This window comes from Ornithorhynchus anatinus, chromosome 8, assembly GCF_004115215.2.
Source record: "Ornithorhynchus anatinus isolate Pmale09 chromosome 8, mOrnAna1.pri.v4, whole genome shotgun sequence".
Taxonomy (NCBI): Eukaryota; Metazoa; Chordata; class Mammalia; order Monotremata; family Ornithorhynchidae; genus Ornithorhynchus; species Ornithorhynchus anatinus.
The window spans coordinates 53,332,840-53,352,408 of record NC_041735.1 but is presented as its reverse complement, the minus strand read 5'-3'; the positions used below and the strand labels follow the sequence as shown (position 1 = coordinate 53,352,408).

At 42.1% G+C, this 19,569-nt stretch overlaps 1 protein-coding gene and 1 long non-coding RNA gene across 3 annotated transcripts in view; one reads left to right on the top strand and one right to left on the bottom strand.

The window, feature by feature from the left end:
• CHN2 (chimerin 2) overlaps positions 1-19,569 on the top strand; it is a 246,099-nt gene that overhangs the window by 39,304 nt on the left and 187,226 nt on the right. The gene's annotated exons all lie outside the window — the stretch shown is intronic.
• LOC114813827 lies at positions 165-14,260 on the bottom strand. 2 transcript variants are annotated; one of them, XR_003761583.2, is made up of 3 exons: positions 14,156-14,260; positions 9,150-9,266; positions 165-733 (listed from the first exon to the last, which is right to left on the bottom strand). It is a non-coding gene; the product is annotated as an uncharacterized LOC114813827 (long non-coding RNA). The 2 variants fall into 2 exon arrangements; XR_003761582.2 differs by lacking the exon at positions 165-733 and adding an exon at positions 7,965-8,307.

The window sequence follows — 19,569 nt, the reverse complement described above, 5'->3', positions numbered from 1 at the left end:
GGAAATCTCACATTTTAAAAATTTTTTAGAAATCTATTATTATCTTCAGGAAAAAAGGAACTGAAATACAGAAGGCTTCAGCCTTCTTGGAATCTTCCATGATGTAAGCTAGAGGTAAGCTGGGAACAAGCCAAAAAACAGAACACAGCGGCCTGAAACACATGCATGAGTCATTGATTTTTATATTCAGCTAGAGAAACAGCACATCCAAATTGATTATTGGCATGATGCCATTAAGTACTTCATTTTTTTTTCCAGTGGGCAGTTAACATTTTCATGGTTTTAACTCTTCCAAAGTTATACATTTCACACAGCCTTATGCTTTGTGTTTGAGAAACCCAGCATCTTTTACAAGGATTTTAAATCTTAGCCTGCATACAGTGTGTGTGGCAAAAATAGAGTGCATTCAATCAAAGTGAAGAGCAGTTCTGGATAGTTCAAATCTAAAACCCTTTTCTAAGTACAGCTAGTTCTTCCACAATGGGGGTTTTCCCTATGTGTTTTAGGTAGAAGGCTGTTGAGGAATCTGGGTAGAAGGTGATGGAAGAAGCAGTTGTGCACATCCAGGCAGCGAAAGTCATGATGTTAGTGTCACCGCACAATTTCTCTTCAAAATATGGTTCTTCAAGAATTGTCCCTCCCACATTCTGGGAGAACCAACTATGTCCCAGCCTTTGCTGTGAATGACCGTATGGTTGCCTCAGTTGTCTATTCACTTGGCTTGGGTACAAATCTAGAATAAAAGATGTCAAAAAGAGAATCTGATGGTCAGGACAGAGAACAGGAGTTCTGACAACCTTTGCTAAATAAATAAATAAAACTGCAGTCTACTTCAAGACAAGATGATCTTGAAGCCAAACCTCAGAACTAATGAGTCTGTGTGGGGCCAGCAAAGGAACACCTAGGCCAAACCATATTCCCAGCCATCCCTGATGTCAGTGTTGAAGGTGCATGAGACCATTCTGTAACTTGGTGTTTTTACTTATTTCTACTCTTATGACATCTTCACTATTGCTGGAGAAGCAGCATGCCTTAGTTGATAGAGTACAGGCCTGGGAATCAGAAGGTTATGGGTTCTAATCCTGCTCTGCCACATGTCTGCTCTGTGACCTTGGACAAGTCACTTCACTTCTCAGTTACCTCACCGGTAAAATGGGCATTAATAATAATAATAATGGTATTTATTAAGCACTTACTATATGTGAGGCACTGTACTAAGTACTGGGGTGGATACAAATAATCAGGGTGGACATGGTCTCTATCCCACATGGGGATAGCACAGTCTTAATCCCCATTTTTCAGATGAGGTAGCTGAGGCCCAGAGAAGTTAAGTGACTTGCCCAAAGTCAAACAGCAGACATGTGGTGGAACTGGGATTAGAGTCCATGTCCTCTGACTTCTGGGCCATGCTTTTTCCAATAGATCACGTTAGTAAGTACTTAATAATGCCAAATGATAAATATTCAACTGATTCACTTTTAAAAATTAAACTGTGTACATGAATAATGTGTGGGGTTAGGATATATTTTGAATATTTGACAAGATGGAAGACCAAATGATTCAGTTCAGTATAAAATCTAAGAAGTCTCAATACACCTTAAAAGCCACAGAAGTTAAAGCTTGAGTTTCCAGCAAGTTATTTCACCTTGTCTGATGATTCCTCATTGTGATAGAAAAGATGAACAAGCACAACATAAGGCATATGTTTTATCATGTGGCAGATTGTAGCATTATACACTTCACTTATGAAGTCTGGATAATACAGCCATAAACATGCAAATTTTTGTGTTATGCAAAATTGAAAAAACTCACAGATAGTGTGTTGTTCTAATGAGCTGTTCACACAAATCAATCAATGTTATTTCAAGTCAGTCATTTCCCAAGGGGTGGAGAGAAGAGTTGCTACATAAACTGGGCAATACTAGTGAGATGCAAGCACACTAGGGTATGATGGTATTATCTCCTATTGATGTGGCAAACATGCCACTGGGGTACCACGGAATCATTGGGCCTGGGAGGATGTTGTCAGCATATTTTCACTGGCCCAGGCTGGAGAATCCTCCCTGATTACCTTCTGCCTAGTTGACCTGAATGATAGCCAGCTTCTGGCAGTTGCCCTACTTGCCAATGTGATGACCAAAGAAAATGTCTTCCATGTTCAAATTGGATCTGCATTGGGGTTCATTCATTCATGGTCGTGTTTATTGAGCGCTTACTGTGTGCAAAACATTGAACTAAGAGCTTGGGAGAGTATAGTATAACAATTAAACAGACACATTCTCTGCCCACAACAAGCTGGCAGTCTAGAGAGCTTCTGTGGTATAAGGCGATAGGGGAGTGTGATGGTAGAATTTTCTCTCCTTCTAGGATTGGGTGACCCAGAATGCATATGGTGGAACAGCTATGTACAGCTTTTCTGTCTGAACAGAGCCTGCTCTCTTCAGCGACGATGAAGAACAGCTGGTCCCATCCTTAGGAAAAGTGTATCATACTCTTGAAAACTGTTATTAACTTGTCCCTCGGGCTTCTCTTCTCCAGTCTGAACTCCCTTCTACCTCCCCTCCCAGGTCTCATTTTCCAGTCCTTTAATCATCTCTGTGGTTCTCCTTTGAACCCTCTCCAGATTCCCTTTGTCCCCTTTTTAATCGTGGAGCCGAGAACCTGACCAAGAGCTGAAATAAGTTTAAATAGTGACGAGGTTCTTTTAATGAATGTGTTTGCTAGTCCTTCATCCAGGTTAGTGACAAAAATCTGAAGTAAGATGGGCAGTGAGCCAGGCTTGCCCAAAGCCTAGGTTGTGAGTTAAACACTTTTTGGGAGGGACACTCTCTGCCACTTGGGGATGCCATCCCCAGGAAGCATCACTAGTGAGGGGGGAGTGACTATGATGCCCATACCATAGTGAAGCGATTTTGGCCGTGGGGAGAATCTGGCTCAGTGTTTTGTGTAAGATAGGGGCTGTGTGGACAACATTTCTGTAAAAATGAGTAGGATGATCCGTAAGGCATTTTTAGGATGCACATTTCCTTTTTTCATGTTTTAATCTTCCTGCATTTTCAAATAAGGACAAATAAAATTTTAAAAATTTTAGAATTTGTTGGACTCTCTATGCTTTTAGTTACATTATTTCTTATTTTCTGCTCATTGTCTCCTTATTTATGTTCATGTCCTGTGTCTGCTGGTATGATAAAAGTGGTAATAAGAAAATGGCTTTTTTCTTAGCAAAACTTCCCCAAGCCTGTCGTCAAATCATCCCTGTTTATGTATTTATTTTTATTACCTTCATATTAGAGTTCCAACAAAGCATCAGAATATTCTGTTTTTATTGCAGGAAACCTCCTTAGCTAGTGTCTGCGTTTGAGAGTCATTTTATTCATGGCAGTTGTGCAAGAGATAAAAGGAGCAAGATTTGATGTCTGCGACCCTGGTTGTAGATATAAGGTCAGCAGTTAGGAAAATTCCCCATTGGCCTTCTGAAAAGATTTTCTATGGGCACCACTGAGGGAGGCAATAAGCAAGGGGCTCCATCCTGCCATTTCCACAATTACTTCCCAGAGTGTAACTCTGCTACAAAGCAAGTTTTCCATTTTTCTCTCTCCTTTTTCCCCCATGTTTCCCTTCAGAGTCCTTCCTTTGTTCCTGGATGCTTTCCTAACCTTTTCTCCAGTTCAGTCACAAGTATTTCTATTCTAGACTGTCAGATTTCCTCTCATCCTTTTATGTCCACATCCGGGAAGCCTTGTAAATCATTCTTCTCTCAGTCGCAGCTGTTTTTTCTCTTTGAGACATAATACGCTTTGCTCTTTTTTTCTCTGACAATAACACTCAACAGATACTCAACAGATACAATTTCATTACCTTGGAAGCAGTCACCCTTAAATTTTACAGACCTAATTTGATATTGCTCATTTCTGAAAACAGCATCACTGACCTGAAATGTATTTTCACCAGAGCATGAGGTTCTGTCTCCATAGCGGAATATAGGCAGGGACTCTGGCCATTCCTGTCAACACACAGTTTCCCATTGATCCCATGCTTTCCCCAAAGCACCTGCCCACTCTTTTCCTCTTTCCCCATTCTTCAGCTTACATTCCTCTCATGCTGCCAAGATGGTTGTTTTTTCCACCTTCATTTCTTGTGCCTCTGATGCCTCCCCATCATATCCTCCCTTTTTCTTGTCATCTTCCTTTCCTTTTTGATTCCTGCCCTGTTCTCTCTGACTTCTTTCTTTTAATTCTTTTTTTTTCCTTTTTATCTTTGTCAACCCTTATTTTATTTTTGCTTCTTCTCTCCCTCCCCTTCTCTACCTCTCCTGCTGTACACTGTGTCTCTTGGCCAGGGAGTGAGTTTACCAATTCTATTGTTGTTCATCATCAGTGGTATTGTTGAGCACTTACAGTGCACGGAGCACAGTACTAAGTGCTTGGGAGAGTAAAATACACCAGAGTTGGTAGACATGTTCCCTGCCCACAACAAGCTTAAAGCCTAGAGTGGGAGACAGATATTTAATATATATAAATTACAGATGTGTACGTAAATGCTTGGGGCTGGGGGAGTGGATAAAGGGAGCAAATCAGGGTGACACAGAAGGGGGTGGGAGAAAAGAAAATGGTGGCTTAGTCAGAGATGGCCTCTTGGAGATGTGCTTTCAATTAAGGCTTTGAAGGTGAGGAGAGTAATTGTCTGCTGGATATGAAGAAGGAAGGTGTTCCATGCCAGAGCCAGGATGTGGGTGAGACGCCAGTGAGGAGATAGACAAGATTGAGGTACAGTGAGTAGGTTTGCATTAGAGGAGCTAAGTGTGCGGGCTGAGTTGTAGTAGGAGAGTAGCCTGGTGAGGAAGGAGAGGCAGGGTGATTGAGTGCTTTAAAGTCGATGGTAAGGATTTTCTGTTTGACGCGGAGGTGGATGGGTAACGACTGGAGGTTCTTGAGGAGTAGGGAAATATAAACTTAACATTTTTGTAGAAGTGTGATCCAGGCAGCAGAGTGAAGTATGGACTGGAATGGGGAGAGACAGAAGGCAGGAAGGTCAGCAAGGAGGCTGATAAAGTAATCAAGGTGGGATAGGATAAGTACTTGTATTAATATGATAGCAATTTGGTTGGAGAGGAAAGGGTGAATTTTAACCATGCTGTGAAGGTTGAGCAGACAGGATTTGGTGACAGATTGAACATATGGGTTGAATGAGCCAGAGGAATCAAGGATAATGCCAAGGTTATGGTCTTGTGAAACAGGAAGGGTGGTGGTGCTTTCCACAGCGATGGCAAAATCAAGGAATGGACTAGGCTTGATTGGGAAGATGAGGAGTTTGGTTTTAGTACTCCTGTTAAGTTTAGTTGATGTCAGGACATCCAAGTAGAGACGTTTTGAAGGCAGGGGGAAATGTGAGACTACAGAAAGGGAGAGTGATCAGAGCAGGAGATGTAGATTTGGAAATAATCTGTATAGAGGTGGTAGTTGAAGCCATGGGAGCGAATGATTTCTTCAAGGAAGTGGGTGTAGATGGAGAATAGAAAGGGACCCAGAACTAAACCTTGAGGGACACCCAGACTTAGGGGGTGGGAAGCAGAGGAGGAGCCCAAAAAAGAATGAGAATGAGTGGTCAGAGAGTTAGGAGGAGTTCCAGGAGAGGACAGTGTCAGGGAAGTCAAGGACCCTAACCCCATCAGTTTTTTCAGAGCAAAAATCTTACCTGGCTCTGCCAAGCAGGAATTTGACAGTGGTGTCGGCGGGTGAGGGCAGAAAGTATGAGCATTTTAATTGCCTTATTTTATGTTTCGCTTAACAGATTAGCATACGTACTCTTCGCCTGCTGAGTAATTTTTCTGGCACTGCTTCCCTCTCAAAATACAGGTCTGTACCAGGAATACCTGAAGCCTAAGTAACAACTCTAGGCACAATTCAAAAGGAGAGACTTGGGTTTAAATTGAATTATTAAGGGTACAAAAAAGTGTGGAGGTAGGAGGTGGCATGAGCTTTGTTAGAGAATTGAGGATACTGAGCTAGTATGTGGAATGAAAGCTTCTATCATGCTTCAGAGAGAAAGAGGGAGAATGGGAATGGCTCCACTTCAGAGGAATGAGAATCACTTCTTTTCTAATTCAAATCGGATTAAAGATCTGCTTCATTGAATTCTTCTGGGAAGTAGCCTTGCCTATCTCTTTTAGCTCAGCAATCTCCATTTCAATGTCTATAGTGTCAGCCTGGTTAAGTGTGAAACTTCACCTTGGGTCCCTAAGCTTTTTCCTAGTGTCTTTTACTTCAATTGAGTTGCACAGTTTTATCTTTTTAAAATTGTTAAAACTAGAAGTTCTTAGCTACCTGCTCTCTTCCAAAGGTATCGAAAGTTGTAAACTGCAGATCCAAATGGCAATTTTGTTCAGAGTTCACCTGCTGGATTTTTCCAATGTGGGTCAGGAAAGAGGGTATAAGAAAAGGAGAGGGCAGACTTTCAAAGCTTGTATTCATTCCCCTTTTGAAAACTAATAGGTTACTCTGCAAGAATCAGACTGTATCGGTCACCCTTGCTCTCTTCCCCTGACTTTAAAATGTGCTTCTCCAACTGGCACCACTAGACTCTCTCCTTTTGGACAAACAAATGACACACCATTGGAAAATCCAGTCGCCTGACATCGTTCAGAGGATTTATGGGGTTAGTTGTTTAAGAACCATTTCTGCTTGTTTATCATTCACCAACTTGCCAAATGGAAAATTCTATGAGAAGGGCAAAAGACTTTCACTAGAAACCTTCCCATTTACTTTCTTAGCTTGAGCACAACAGTGCACTAAGTGCAAACACGTCTCCATACAAACGACAAAGACTCGCTTAATCATCATTCATTCAGTCGTATTTATTGTGCACTTACTGTTTGCAGAGCACTGTACTAAGCACTTGGGAGAGTACAATAAAACAATGAACAGACACATTCCCTGCCTACAATAAGCTTACACGCTTTTGCTGTACCTGGGACCCTGCTGTAAAAGGTAATTTAAGGTTGAAATGGGAATTATGACCCATCAATGGTATTTATTTGATCAGTGGTATTTATTGAGCATTCCTGTGCTTATTGAGCATACTAAGCACTTGAGAAAGTATGATGCAACAGAGTTAGTAGACATTTTCCCTGCCCATAAGGAATTTACAGTCTAAAGGGGGAGACAGGCATTATAGTAAATAAATTACAAGTACATATATAAGTGTTGTGGTGCTGAGGGAGTGGCGAATAAACGGTTTGAAAATGATTCCACTTTAGATTCCACTCTTGAATATGGGGAAATGAAAGGGAAACTACCTCCATCTATTGCTAACCTATTCCCTTTTAAGATCTACTGCCCATGACATTTTCAGGATCCTCCCCTTGCAAACCACCACCACACTGGTCTAGGCACTTGTAATATCCCACTTGATAAGTACATCAACCTTCTTGCTGATCTTTCTTTACCAGTCTCTCCCCTCTCAAGTACAAATTTCACTTTTCTGCCCCAATCATTTTCTAAAACTTTATTCTGCCTTTGTTTTCCCACTCCTCAAAAGCTCCAGTGGTTTCCAGTTCTTCTCCACACTCTAATATTACTCTCCCTTCAATTTATCCACCCTCTTCTCCCAATACATACAAGCTTGCAACCTTCATTCCTCTCAGGCTAATTTATTTATTGTCTCATTCTCCTCCCTTCCACCACGAATTAGTCAATCAATGGTGTTTATTGAGCATTTACTAAATGCAGAGCACTGTACTAAGTGCTTAGAGGGCAATACAATGGAGTTAGCAGACATGTTCTTTGCCCACAGTGAGCGTACAGTCTAGAATGGGAAATTTAGTGTGCCAACCTCTTGTTCACATTGTCTCTGTCTCTCCTGTCTGGAGCTCTCTCTCTCTCTCTCTCTCTCTCTCTCTCGCTCTTTCTCCCTCCCCTCCTTCATACCAGCAGACCCTTATCTCCCCATCTTCTTCAAAAGCTTTCTCAAATCACATTTCCAGGAAGACTTTTTTGAGTAATCTTCAATTGTCCCACTGTACATCCTCTCAACTGCCACTTCAGCTCTGCCAAGTTATCTAAACACATAAGTATGCACAACCTTCAATAGCACTTGTGTACATATCTTATATATTCTATTATTTCCTCATAGCAGTAATGTCTTTATGTCTTGTCTGTTTAACCTGCTAGAAGGTAAGCTCTTTGAGGGCAGGGATAATACATACCAATTTCTTTTGTACTCTCCCCAGGGCTAATGCAGTGCTCTATACAGAGTAGGTTCTTGATGAAATGCTATTGATCCATAATCCAGGGCACAAAGTTCCCTGACCTGTTAATTTTAAAAAACCTCTCATTTGTTGAAGCCACAAATGCCAGGATTCCTAAACAAACTTACTGCCTCTCATAACAGTGTTAATAATTGTAACATTTGTAACATTTGCTTACTAAGTGCCACACACTGTATTAAACACTGGGGTAGATAGCAAATAGGTAGGACACAGTACTATCCTTCATGGGGCTCACAATCTATGTAGGAGATAGACTTGTATCTACCCCACTGCTTAGTACAGTGCCTGGCACATAGTAAGCGCTTAATAAATAACATTCAAAACCCCCCCCCAAAAAAGGTGTTTAATCCCCATTTTATTTTAATCCCCATTTTATAGATGAAAAACTGAGAAGTTAAGTTTCCCAAGGACACACAGGAAGTGGCTGATTTAGTATTAGAACCCAAATCCTCTGATTCCCAGGCTTGTGCTCTTCCCACTAGGCCATGCTCCACTCCACTTCCCTCTGGTCTTCTGGAACAATAACAGCTCCTCACAGCTTCCCCTCCTTTCCCATCTCTTCCTCCCCCTTCCCCTCACCCACAGGGACATCAAACTTTCTAACATTTTCAGCAGTGATGAAGGAGCTGCAAGCCCTGCTGGGAGTTTGTCCCAGGGCAGGAGCTGGGAGAGGTCAAAACCCACAGCCTTATCTCCCTCCCAGCTGCATCTCCAGGGGGCTACCAGGACCATCTCCACCCACCTTTGACATGGTCAGGAGCAAAGCCGACATTCCTCCCAGTGGGAAGGTTGGAAATGTCATAGTGGGAATTTTTCACTGACAGTGGTTTTGCTTGAATCTTTTAAGATGTACTCAAAACTGTCACTTCCAAGCAGCAATTACCTTGCATATATTTGTACTGTTAACATTTTTTTGGTTGTTGCATTTTCACCAGTTTTCTTGTGGTTTTCAGTGGATCAGTCCGTTCTCAGTTAGCCCGTGAGCCTCCTTCCGACTACCCTGGCAAGTACAGAGATTTGCACATAGTAAATTCTTAATGATGATAATGATAGACCATAATAATAATCAGTTTGTGCCAGCTTTGGCAAGTGGCTTTGGTAGTCAGAACAGATGTGGGTGTCCCAAGGCTGGTCTAGGAGTATAGGTCTAGACCAGAAATGTTAAGGGACCTGCTGAAGCCAGCAGCTGTTTCAAAGTGTTCAAATCAATCATTTATTGAGTGCTTACTCTGTGCAGAACACTGTACTAGAGAAGCAGCATGGCCTAGTGGCCAAATTTTATGAATCCCTGAAAAGTACCTTGAAGATGAAGGCATGGAGGCATGGCCCTTACTAATAAATAACCATGGTATTTAAGTGCTTTTATGTGCCAGGCGCTGTCTGCTAAGCGCTGGGGTAGATAGAAGGTAATCAGGTTTGACACAATCTATGTCCCATATGAAACTCACAGTCTTAATCCCTATTTTACAGATGAAGTAACTGAGGCACAGAAAAGAAAGTGACTTGCCCAAGGTCACACAATAGGCAAGTGGCAGAGGCAGGTTTAGTGCCCAGGTCCTCTGGCTCCCAGACCCGTGCTCTTTCCACTAGGCCAAGCTGCTTGTCTTCCTGTCTTGTCTAGAACTAGGTGGATTACAGTTTAAACACAATGATTACTGTAACCACTGCAGACCAAGAGCTATAACTGCAAAAATCCAAAGGCCACGTGGCTCAGTGGAAAGAGCACGGGCTTTGGAGTCAGGGCTCATGAGTTCGAATCCCAGCTCTGCCACTTGTCGGCTGTGTGACTGTGGGCAAGTCACTTAACTTCTCTGTGCCTCAGTTCCCTCATCTGTAAAATGGGGATTAAGACTGTGAGCCCCACGTGGGACAACCTGATTCCCCTATGTCTACCCCAGCGCTTAGAACAGTGCTCGGCACATAGTAAGCGCTTAACAAATACCAACATTATTATTATTATTATTATTATTATTATTATTATTAAAGGCCCTGCTTCTGCTTTAGCTCAAAATTGAGAAATGATTCTTGACCATATATACACTGAGCCTTATTGCACAGGAAATAACACGTTCAGCAGCAACTTCTTCAAACCACACAAGTGAGTAACATTGTATGGAGATGCATTTGAACCTACAGCAAGCCTTTCATGTAGAGCCCTGCATGGGCTGAATTGTAAAGTTTGGAGTCCAAGCTTTTCTGACAGTGGGCCAGGCTCACCCTCACTCCTAAGGAGGTCAGATTGTGCATGTACAGTACTCTGTACCCAACAAGCTTTTGTCTCTGTGGGCTTCTGTCACTTGTAGAATGTCATGTTCAACCCATACATTCAATCTGTCATGTTATCCTGTCAGTTCTATCGTCACATCTCTAGGAGCACAATATTGAAATTTTATGTCCTCTTGAATCAATCTGCTCCTGTACTGATCAAAACACTCAGCAGCACGGCTTAGTGGAAAGAGCATGGGCTTGGGAGTCAGAGGTTGTGGATTCTATTCCCAGCTCGGCCACTAGTCAGCTGTGTGACTTTGGGCAAGTCACTTAACTTCTCTGTGCCTCAGTTACCTCATTTTAATGGGGATTAAGACTGTGAGCCCCATGTGAGACAACCTGATTACCTTATGTCTACCCCAGTGCTTAGAACAGTGCTTGGCACATAGTAAGCGCTTAACAAATACCAACACCGCCCCCCCACCAAAAAACAAAAACAGAAACAAAACCCACTCATCATATCCCACTTTGACTACTACCTCAGCTCCTCAGTGAACTCCCTGTTTCCAGTCAGTCCTTTCTCCAGTCCTTCACTCTTGTCTGGATCATTTTTCTGAAAAAGCTTTCAGTCCATATCTCCCCACTCCTCAAAAACTTCCATTGGTTGCTCATCCACTTCTGCGTCAAACAGAAACTTCTTACCCTTGGCTGTAAGGCACTCCGTCCTACCTAACCTCACTGATATCCTATTTTAACCCAACCCTAACATTCTGCTCCTCTAACACCAACCAGCTCTCTGCATTTCAATCTTTTCTTACCTCATCACCAACATCTTGCCCACCTTTTCCCTCAGGCCTTGAGCTCTTTCCCCTTCACGTTTGACAGTCCACCTCTCTACCCACCTTCAAAGCCCTCCTAAAATCACATCTCCTCCAAGAGGCCTTCCCAAATTAAGCCCTTTGTTTCCCCCATCAGCCCTTCCTACTCTGTTGACTATGTACTTGCCTGTTTACCCTGAGGCACCCTTCAATCATATTTATTGAGTGTACTTGTGTGCAGAGCACCTTGATACTCACCCCAGCCCCAGAGTACTTGTGTGCAAAGCACCTTGATACTCACCCCAGCCCCAGAGTACTCCCAGCCCCAGAGTACTCATGTAAATATTCTTATACTCTATTTCACGTATCCATAATCTATTTTAATGTTTGTGTCTTCCTGTAGACTGTAAGCTCCTGGTAGGCAAGAATCACATCTACCAACTCCGAATTGTATTTTCACAAGTACCTAGTACAATGTTCTGTTCACAGTAAGCACTCAATAAATATCATTGAAATGTAGAAGTAGGTTTTCAGAAAGCATAGCAGTTTCTTTCAGATTGGTGGGATCATCTTTTGGTTAACAGCAGTCATGGGAAAAAATGTGGGTGCAGTAGTTTGGACTTTGAAGTGGGATCCCTAATGGGATTTTTTTTTTGATTGCTTTCATTAGAGAATTTGCAGTGTTAAATTTTTTTTACACTCTCCCTCTCATTTTCCCTGAAAAGTGAATGAGCCAGATGGTGCTGGGCTGTAAATGTGAAAAGCAGTAATTGCAATTCTCAGAACGAATGACTACCTTTGTGGATGCGTGATGCCCATTTTATATGAAAATGAGATTCAATTCTTCATCAGGAACTCAAAGTTCCCGCCACCCATGGGGAACAGGAATTAATTTCCATTTCTGCTTCCGTACTTTGGGGGATGACTAGTGGTTTATGTAAATAAGTGTCACTGAAAAAGATTTAGTTGTGTGTGAAGATGAAGGCTTCCCAAACCTTTGGGGGGGTGGGGGGAGCATATGGAAAATAGTTTGCCTCTAGGTTTAGGGATCAGTAGAGAATCAGTAGGGATCAGAGTTAGGATTGGTTTCTCCCTTTGCTCCTGGAGAGAGTTCCAATCCTAGCCCAAAAACTCCAGGAACGTAACCACCTCCAGAAGAAATGCTTAAATTGGCAGTTGGAAAAAGAGATACTGAAGCCATTCATATGGGGTGTTATCAATGAGGATTTGGGAGAGGCATCAGGAAACTGGGAGTTGAGCCAGAACCCCTGTTTAAGGTCCTGGGAGTCTTCTAAAATCTCAGAAAGCCTTTCCCCCGCACTCTTGGGCCTGCACTGAAGCCCAGGACTCCAATCTCAAGTATATCCCCAGCATAGCCCTCCCTCCCCACAGCTTTTACACTTATTATTATTAATAACAATAATAATAATAATAATGGTATTCATTAGGTGCTTACTATGTGCCAGGCCCTATACTAAGCTCTGAGGTAGATGCAAGCAAATCAGGTTGGATAAACAGTCTTTGTCCTGCATAGGGCTCACAGGCTTATTCCCCGTTTTACAGATAAGGTACACACTTGTGACCCGGAGAATGGGAAAGAACCTGCATTTAAATCCTGCTCTGAGACCCGTGGCCAAACAGCTCTGCTGCTGTCTAGCCACCCCTCCCCCCCAAGCTCCCAGCAGAGGGGCTGCCAGAAGGAAGGACTGAAGTGTTTATTCCTGCAGAGAGACAGTCACAAAAATGAAGCTGATGGAGGGGGAACCCCACAAAACAAGCCTCGGGCCATCTATGCTGAATGCCGGAGGACTTGGTGAGGTAATAATGATGGTATTTGTTAAGCGCTTACTATGTGTCGAGCACTGTTCTAAGCGCTGGGGTTGATACAGGCTAATCAGGTTGGACACAGTCCCTCTGTCACTTGGGACTCACGGTCTTAATCCACATTTTACAGATGAGGTAACTGAGGCAAAGAGAAGTTATGTTACTTGCCCAAGATAAACAGCAGACAAGTGGAAGAACTGGGATTAGAACTCAGGTCCTTCTGACTCCCAGGCCTGTGCTCTGTCCTCTAGGCCATGCTTATTTCCATCAGCTAGGCATTTCTTGTGGCACATAGGGAAACCAGCTGAAATACTGGGCAGAGGTGGATTGGGGTATGACTCCAGGTAAGTAATGGATGGTGAGCCACTTGGCTGTTTGGAGGACAGATTTCACTGATTCAGGCCTGACCTTGGAATTCAGATGAGAGAGATAGGGGAGGGGAGAATAGGGAGAGAATTTTAAAATTCAAAATGAACAGTGAGGCTTACTGGAAAGAGCAAACGACTGGGAATCAGGAGACTTGGGTTCTAGTCCTAACCCGTCTGCTTTCCTCCTATGTAACCCTGGGCAAGTCGCTTAACCTCCCTGTGCCTCAAGTTCTCTTACCTGTAAAAGAGGGATGTATTCTCTGTTTGCCCTATCTTAGATTGTAAACCCCATGTAGGACAGGAACTGTATCCGATTTGATTATCTTGTGCATTCCACCATGCTTAGCACAGTGCCTAGCACATAGTAAGTGCTAAATATTATTTTTAAAAATCTATGGGAGATTTAGGACTTATCTCCTAAATTAGACTTATTTCCTCAAGAATGAGTGTTGCTGTCTTTTCAAATAAGAGCCACTAATAAATGAACTGCTTAGATATATTTAGAATTGTGCTATGGGAAGGTTAATTGTTTTTTGGGTTTATTTTGGCGGGGTGGGGGCGTTGAAATGGCAGTTGACATTTATAAAAGCAGAAACAGCTAGAATAAAGAAGTCCCAAACCAGAAAAAATCCTGCTACATCTTTAGAAAGACCCAACACTGACATTGATACCTTGAAACAGCTCCTGCTATTTGGTATGATGAGATTTTGAAGGTTTCCCAGCTTTTCCTCCACCTACCTACCCAGTTTAAGAATGCATTAACTAGAATTTACGTGAGTATAAGGTCTTTCTCATCTGTGAGTCAGTCAATCTAATCTAATAATCATAATGATGTCATAATGGCACTTTGTATTTAGGCAGCTTTCCCCTTTCAAGGATCTTCAAGTTCTCTAATGTAATTGACAGCACTCTTGTGAAACAGGCAGGCTACTATTATCACATCTTGCAGGTGGAGAAATTAAAACTAGAGAGATTAAGGTATTTGGCTATAAATTAGGATGGCAGCTAAAACTCAAATTCCAACCTCTTTTGTTGGTTCAAAATCTAGGCTGTATCCTTTCACTTTTGAATTGTATAATTAAAATATTGCCAAAGCTAATAGTTTATCGTTGTTACAAATAAATTTAAAAATAGAGCAGTTAACCCAAGTTGTAGTTAGCCAATCAGAACAGGACATTATCTGAACATTCAGTGCCTCTCTTTTTAAAAGGAGAGGTTGCCATGTGTAACCGCAGTGCTGGATTGTTCTATTGTTAATTCTAAGGAGGGAACTTCCTGATTCTTTTTTTTTCAAGGTTTTAAACTGAAAAGGAAACATCTAAGGGTAGTTTAATAATATTGTAATGTGGGGAGTGTTTTCGTAGTCCTCCTTTAACATAATCTTAATGAGGCTGTTATTTATATTACTGCAATTTCTTCTCAGGTTAGTATCTCACTGCTAATATGAAATGAGGCATTTTCAGAAACACAGGGAGTTAGATGAAGGTTAAGGTGGTCAAAGCTAATGAAATCTCAAGCCACATGCAACTTATTCTCAGTATTTGGGGAGGCAGAATGTTTGTTTTTACTTAGAGTAGAATATCCCCCAGTCTTACCTGCCCCCAAACTGAGAGGAGTGAGACTGAGTGACAAAGTAAAAGTGAGTGACTCGCCACTGCCACCATCTATAGCCCTGTAAAATTCTAAGGCATTGAACTCAGCCTCCTTCTTAGCCAGCATTCTGAACTGTAGAGAACTGTAAATTTGATTTCTGTGGCTACCTTCTGTTCCTGTGTAAAGATGTTCCAAAGTAAATTCATGACATGGAGGGGAAAAGAGTATGGGTCTAGGAGTCCAAAGACTCGGGTTCTAGTTTTGGCCTGCCACTGGCCTACAGGTTGACGGTGAGCAAGTCACATAACTTCTCTATGACTTGGTTTCCCTTTTTTTAAGTGGTATTTAAGTGCTTATTATTGCCAGGTATTAAGGTCTTAGATACAAGCTAATCAGATTGGACACAGTCCATGTCCCACATGAGGCTCATAGCCTTAATCCACATTTTACAGATGAGGTAACTGAGGCACAGAGAAGTTAAGTGACTTGCCTAAGGTCACACAGCAGACAAATGGCAGAGCTGGAATTTCCTCATCTGTAAAACGAGGATGCTAATACCTACCTTTCCCTGTCTCACTGGGATGTCACGATGACAGAAATAAACATATAATGTGATAGTATTTGAAGAATGAAAGTGCTATATAAAATCAGAAAAAGAAACAGCATGGCTTAATGGAAAGAACATGGGCCTGGGAGTCTGAAGACCTGTCTTCTAATCCCAGCTCTGTCTAATTGCTTGCCATGTGACCTGGGGCAAGTCATTTCTCTCTGCCTCAGTTCTCCTGTTCACCCTCCTACTTAGACTGTATGCCCCATGTGGGAAAGCCACCCTGTCAAACCTAATTAACTTGCATGTACCCCAGTACCTAGAATAGTGTTTGTTAATAAGTGCTTAATAGCGCTTATCAAATTCCATAAGAAAGTTGCTCTTCTGGAGGAGATAGATGACTCTGAAAAGGTATCTGGAAAGGAAATATCTAAACTTCTCACCTTCTTTCCCTCGAACTGCTACTTTATTTTTTTTTAATGGCAATTGTTAAATGCTCGTTCTGTGGTATGTGCTGTAAGTACTGGGGTAGATACAAGATAATTAGGTTGGACAAAGTCCATGTCCCATGTGGGACTCACAGTCTTAATTCCCACTTTACAGATGAGGTAACTGAGGCACAGAGGTTAAGCAACTAGCCCAAGATCACACAGAAGAAAGCGACAGAGCTAGAATTAGAAACCAGGTCTGCTGACTACCAAATCCATGGTCTATCCACTAGGCTATGTTGCACCTCACTGCTACTTCAGCACTTCCATGCCACCTTAGCACTTGGGTACTCACACCCTACTGTAGCACTTGTTTCTATTGCTTCCTCCTCCCTGAACTTTACAAGGGCAGACTTCAGATCTACTAATTCTATTGTTCTCCATCAAGTACTTGGTACATTATCCTGAACTCAGGAGGTGCTCAATAAATACTATTGATTGGTAGAGCCTTGCCTTATAAGCAGAGGGCTTAGGCAGGGGAGGCCTCTTGGAGGAGATGTGCTTTTAATAAGGTTTTGAAGGTGGGGAGAGTGACTGTCTGTTGGATATGAAGAGGAAGGACTTTCCAGGCCACAAGATAGGCATCCCCAAAATGGGCATGCATCCTCGCATTCTCTCACAAGAGCTCAACAAGGCCAGCCCCTCCATCTAGAGTGAAGCAGTTGGGGTAGGACCACTGCAAAAAATCTAGACTGTTAGCCCATCATTGGGCAGGAATTGCCTCTATCTGTTGCCTACTTGTACATTCCAAGTGCTTAGTACAGTGCTCTGCACATAGTAAGTGCTCAATAAATACTATTGAATGAATAAATATCCCAAGCGCTACCATTACCACCGCCATCCTGGCCACCGTAACTGGAGCCCCTCTTCCACCTCAGTGCATGGATTTGCTCAATACCTTTTTCTATGTAGATTGTGAATTATGATAGTCTGATTCTTCTTGTGCCTAAAATTATATCTTTATCTTAAAAAAACTTAGCATTTGCTTTTTTAGATCCATTTGGGGACTGTTTAGTTCCTCACTGCTTGCAGTGCCCAGGACCTGTAGTTATGCACTAAATTGTCTCCTAGTGAACTGAAAGAACTCAACTTCCTCCTAAAATATCTAATTTACAACTAAGAAGAAACCTTAACCCTGGAAAAATTTGACTCTAGTGTATTTATTGAGAATTGTCCTGTTCCCATTTGCTTATTTGTAAGGGATTCTGAGAATTCTGGGCATTTGTAAAGTGCCGAGTTCTTGCTCTCTGGGAGTTAGACTAGGTCATGCAATGGTTGTTGGGTTTTTTGGTTGTTTTTGGTTGTTGTTTTTTATTAATCTGTCATAATTGTACTTAGAGTACCTGCCATCATACCTATCAGAAATACCAGTTATCTCAGATTTGAATTAAAGGCAGTTGAATTAAATACACAAAGATAATCAATCCTTTATTTATTAAGCACTGCATGCAGAGCACTGTACTGAGTGCTTGAGAAAGTACAATACAGTGGAGTTGGTAAGGTGAGCTCTCTGCCAACAAAGGTATTACAAATTAGGGAGGCAGACATTAAAATAAATTACAGAAAGGGGAAATGGCAAAATATAAGAATATGTACATAAGTGCTTTGGGGCTGGAGGTTGGGTGAATATCAGGTGCTTAAGGAGCAGATATCTAAGTGCACAGGTTATGTGGAAGTGAGGATTTAGGAAAGGTCCCTTGGAGGAAATATGATTTTCGTAGGGCTTTGAATATAGGGAGAGTGGTGGTGTGTTGGCTATGAGTGGGGAGTAGTTCCAGGCCAGAGGGAGGGCATTGGCAAGGGCAAGATCCAAGTTCATTGAGTAAGTTGGCATTAAAGGAGTGTGGTAGGACAGAGAACACTAATTGAGTGCCTTAAAGCTGCTGGTAGGGACTTTCTGCTGGTAGGGTTTTTGAGGAGTGAGGAGACTTTGACTGATTGATATTGATATTCACCCCTCTCCCTTAGCTCCACATTACTTAGGTACATATCCATAATTAGAGACAGGGACTGTCTCTATCTTTTACCAATTTGTAAATTCCAAGCGCTTAGTACAGTGCTGTGCACATAGTAAGCACTCAATAAATACTATTGAATGAATGAATAATTTATTCATATTAATATCTGTCTTCCCCTCTAGACTGTAAACTCCCTGTGAACAGGGAATTTGCCTACCAATTTTGTTATATTGTACTCTTCCAAATGCTGAGTACAGTGCTCTGCACACAGTAAGCACTCAATAAGTACTGTTGGTTGATTGAATTTTTTTAGAAAACTGATCTGGGTAGCAGAGAGGAAGCAGGGAGGTCATCCAGGAGACTGATGCAGTAGCCAAGGTTGGATAAGTGTTTGGATAAGCGTGATAACAGTTTGGATTCAGAGGAAGAGGTGAATTCTAAAGGTATTGTGATGGAAGAACTGACAGGAGTTCTTGGCAGATGGAATAGATGGTTGAAGCAGAGAGGTCAGTTGAGGATAATGCCAAGGTTATAGACTTGTGAGACAGGGAGAATGGTGGTGATGTTTTCAGTGATGGGAAAGGTGGGGAGTTTGTGTTTTGGACTGTTAAACTTGAGGTGTCAGTGGTGCATCCAGATAGAGATGTCCTGAAGGCAGGACAAAATGTGAGACTGCTGAGAAGGAGAGAGGTTGGGGCTTCAGAGGTAGATTTGGGAATCACCTGTGTAGTTAGGTAGTTGAAGCCATGGGAGAGAATGAATCCTCTGAAGGGTGTGGGTGTAGTTGGAGAATAGAAAGGGACCCAGAACTGAGGCTTAAGGAATTTCCACAGTTATGGGGTGGGAGGCAGAGGAGGAGCCAGCGAAAGGCACTGAAAAGGAGTAGCCAGAGAGACAGGAGGAGAACCAGGAGAGGTCAGTGTCAGGAAAGTTGTTAGTGTTTCCAGGAGAAAGGAGTAGTCCACAAGTGTCGAAAGCAGCAAAAAAGTTGAGAAGGATTAGAATGCAGTAGAGACTGTTGGATCTGGCAAGAAGAAGGTCATCAGTGACCTTAGAGAGGGCAGTTTCTGGGGAGTAGACGGGGGTACTAAAGAAATCAGGGGCAGGCAAGTGTTTATAGTATTTCTAGAAACACCTTTATTGATATCAGTCTTTTTTGACTGTCCTTTTATCTGCATTACTAAAATTAAATTATATCTCCATTACTAAAATTAGATAGGAGAATCACTGGATTAGAAGTGCTTTCCCCCTAATCTTTAAGTGAACCAAAGGCTCCTTTTTCATAAATCTATAATAGGCTTAAAAGTTCTTTACCTCATTTCCAGAAATGTTACTGATAGACTATTAACCTTGTTAAGGCCACTAGGGTTGGGAACATGACAAAGGAAAGTGCAGTATTTGGTCAGTGGCTTGTGATTCAGGAATGTGTCAGAGAAATAAGATTTCTGTGACTAATTGCCCATGTTATTTATGTAACACATTGGGTCCAAGGATCTGAA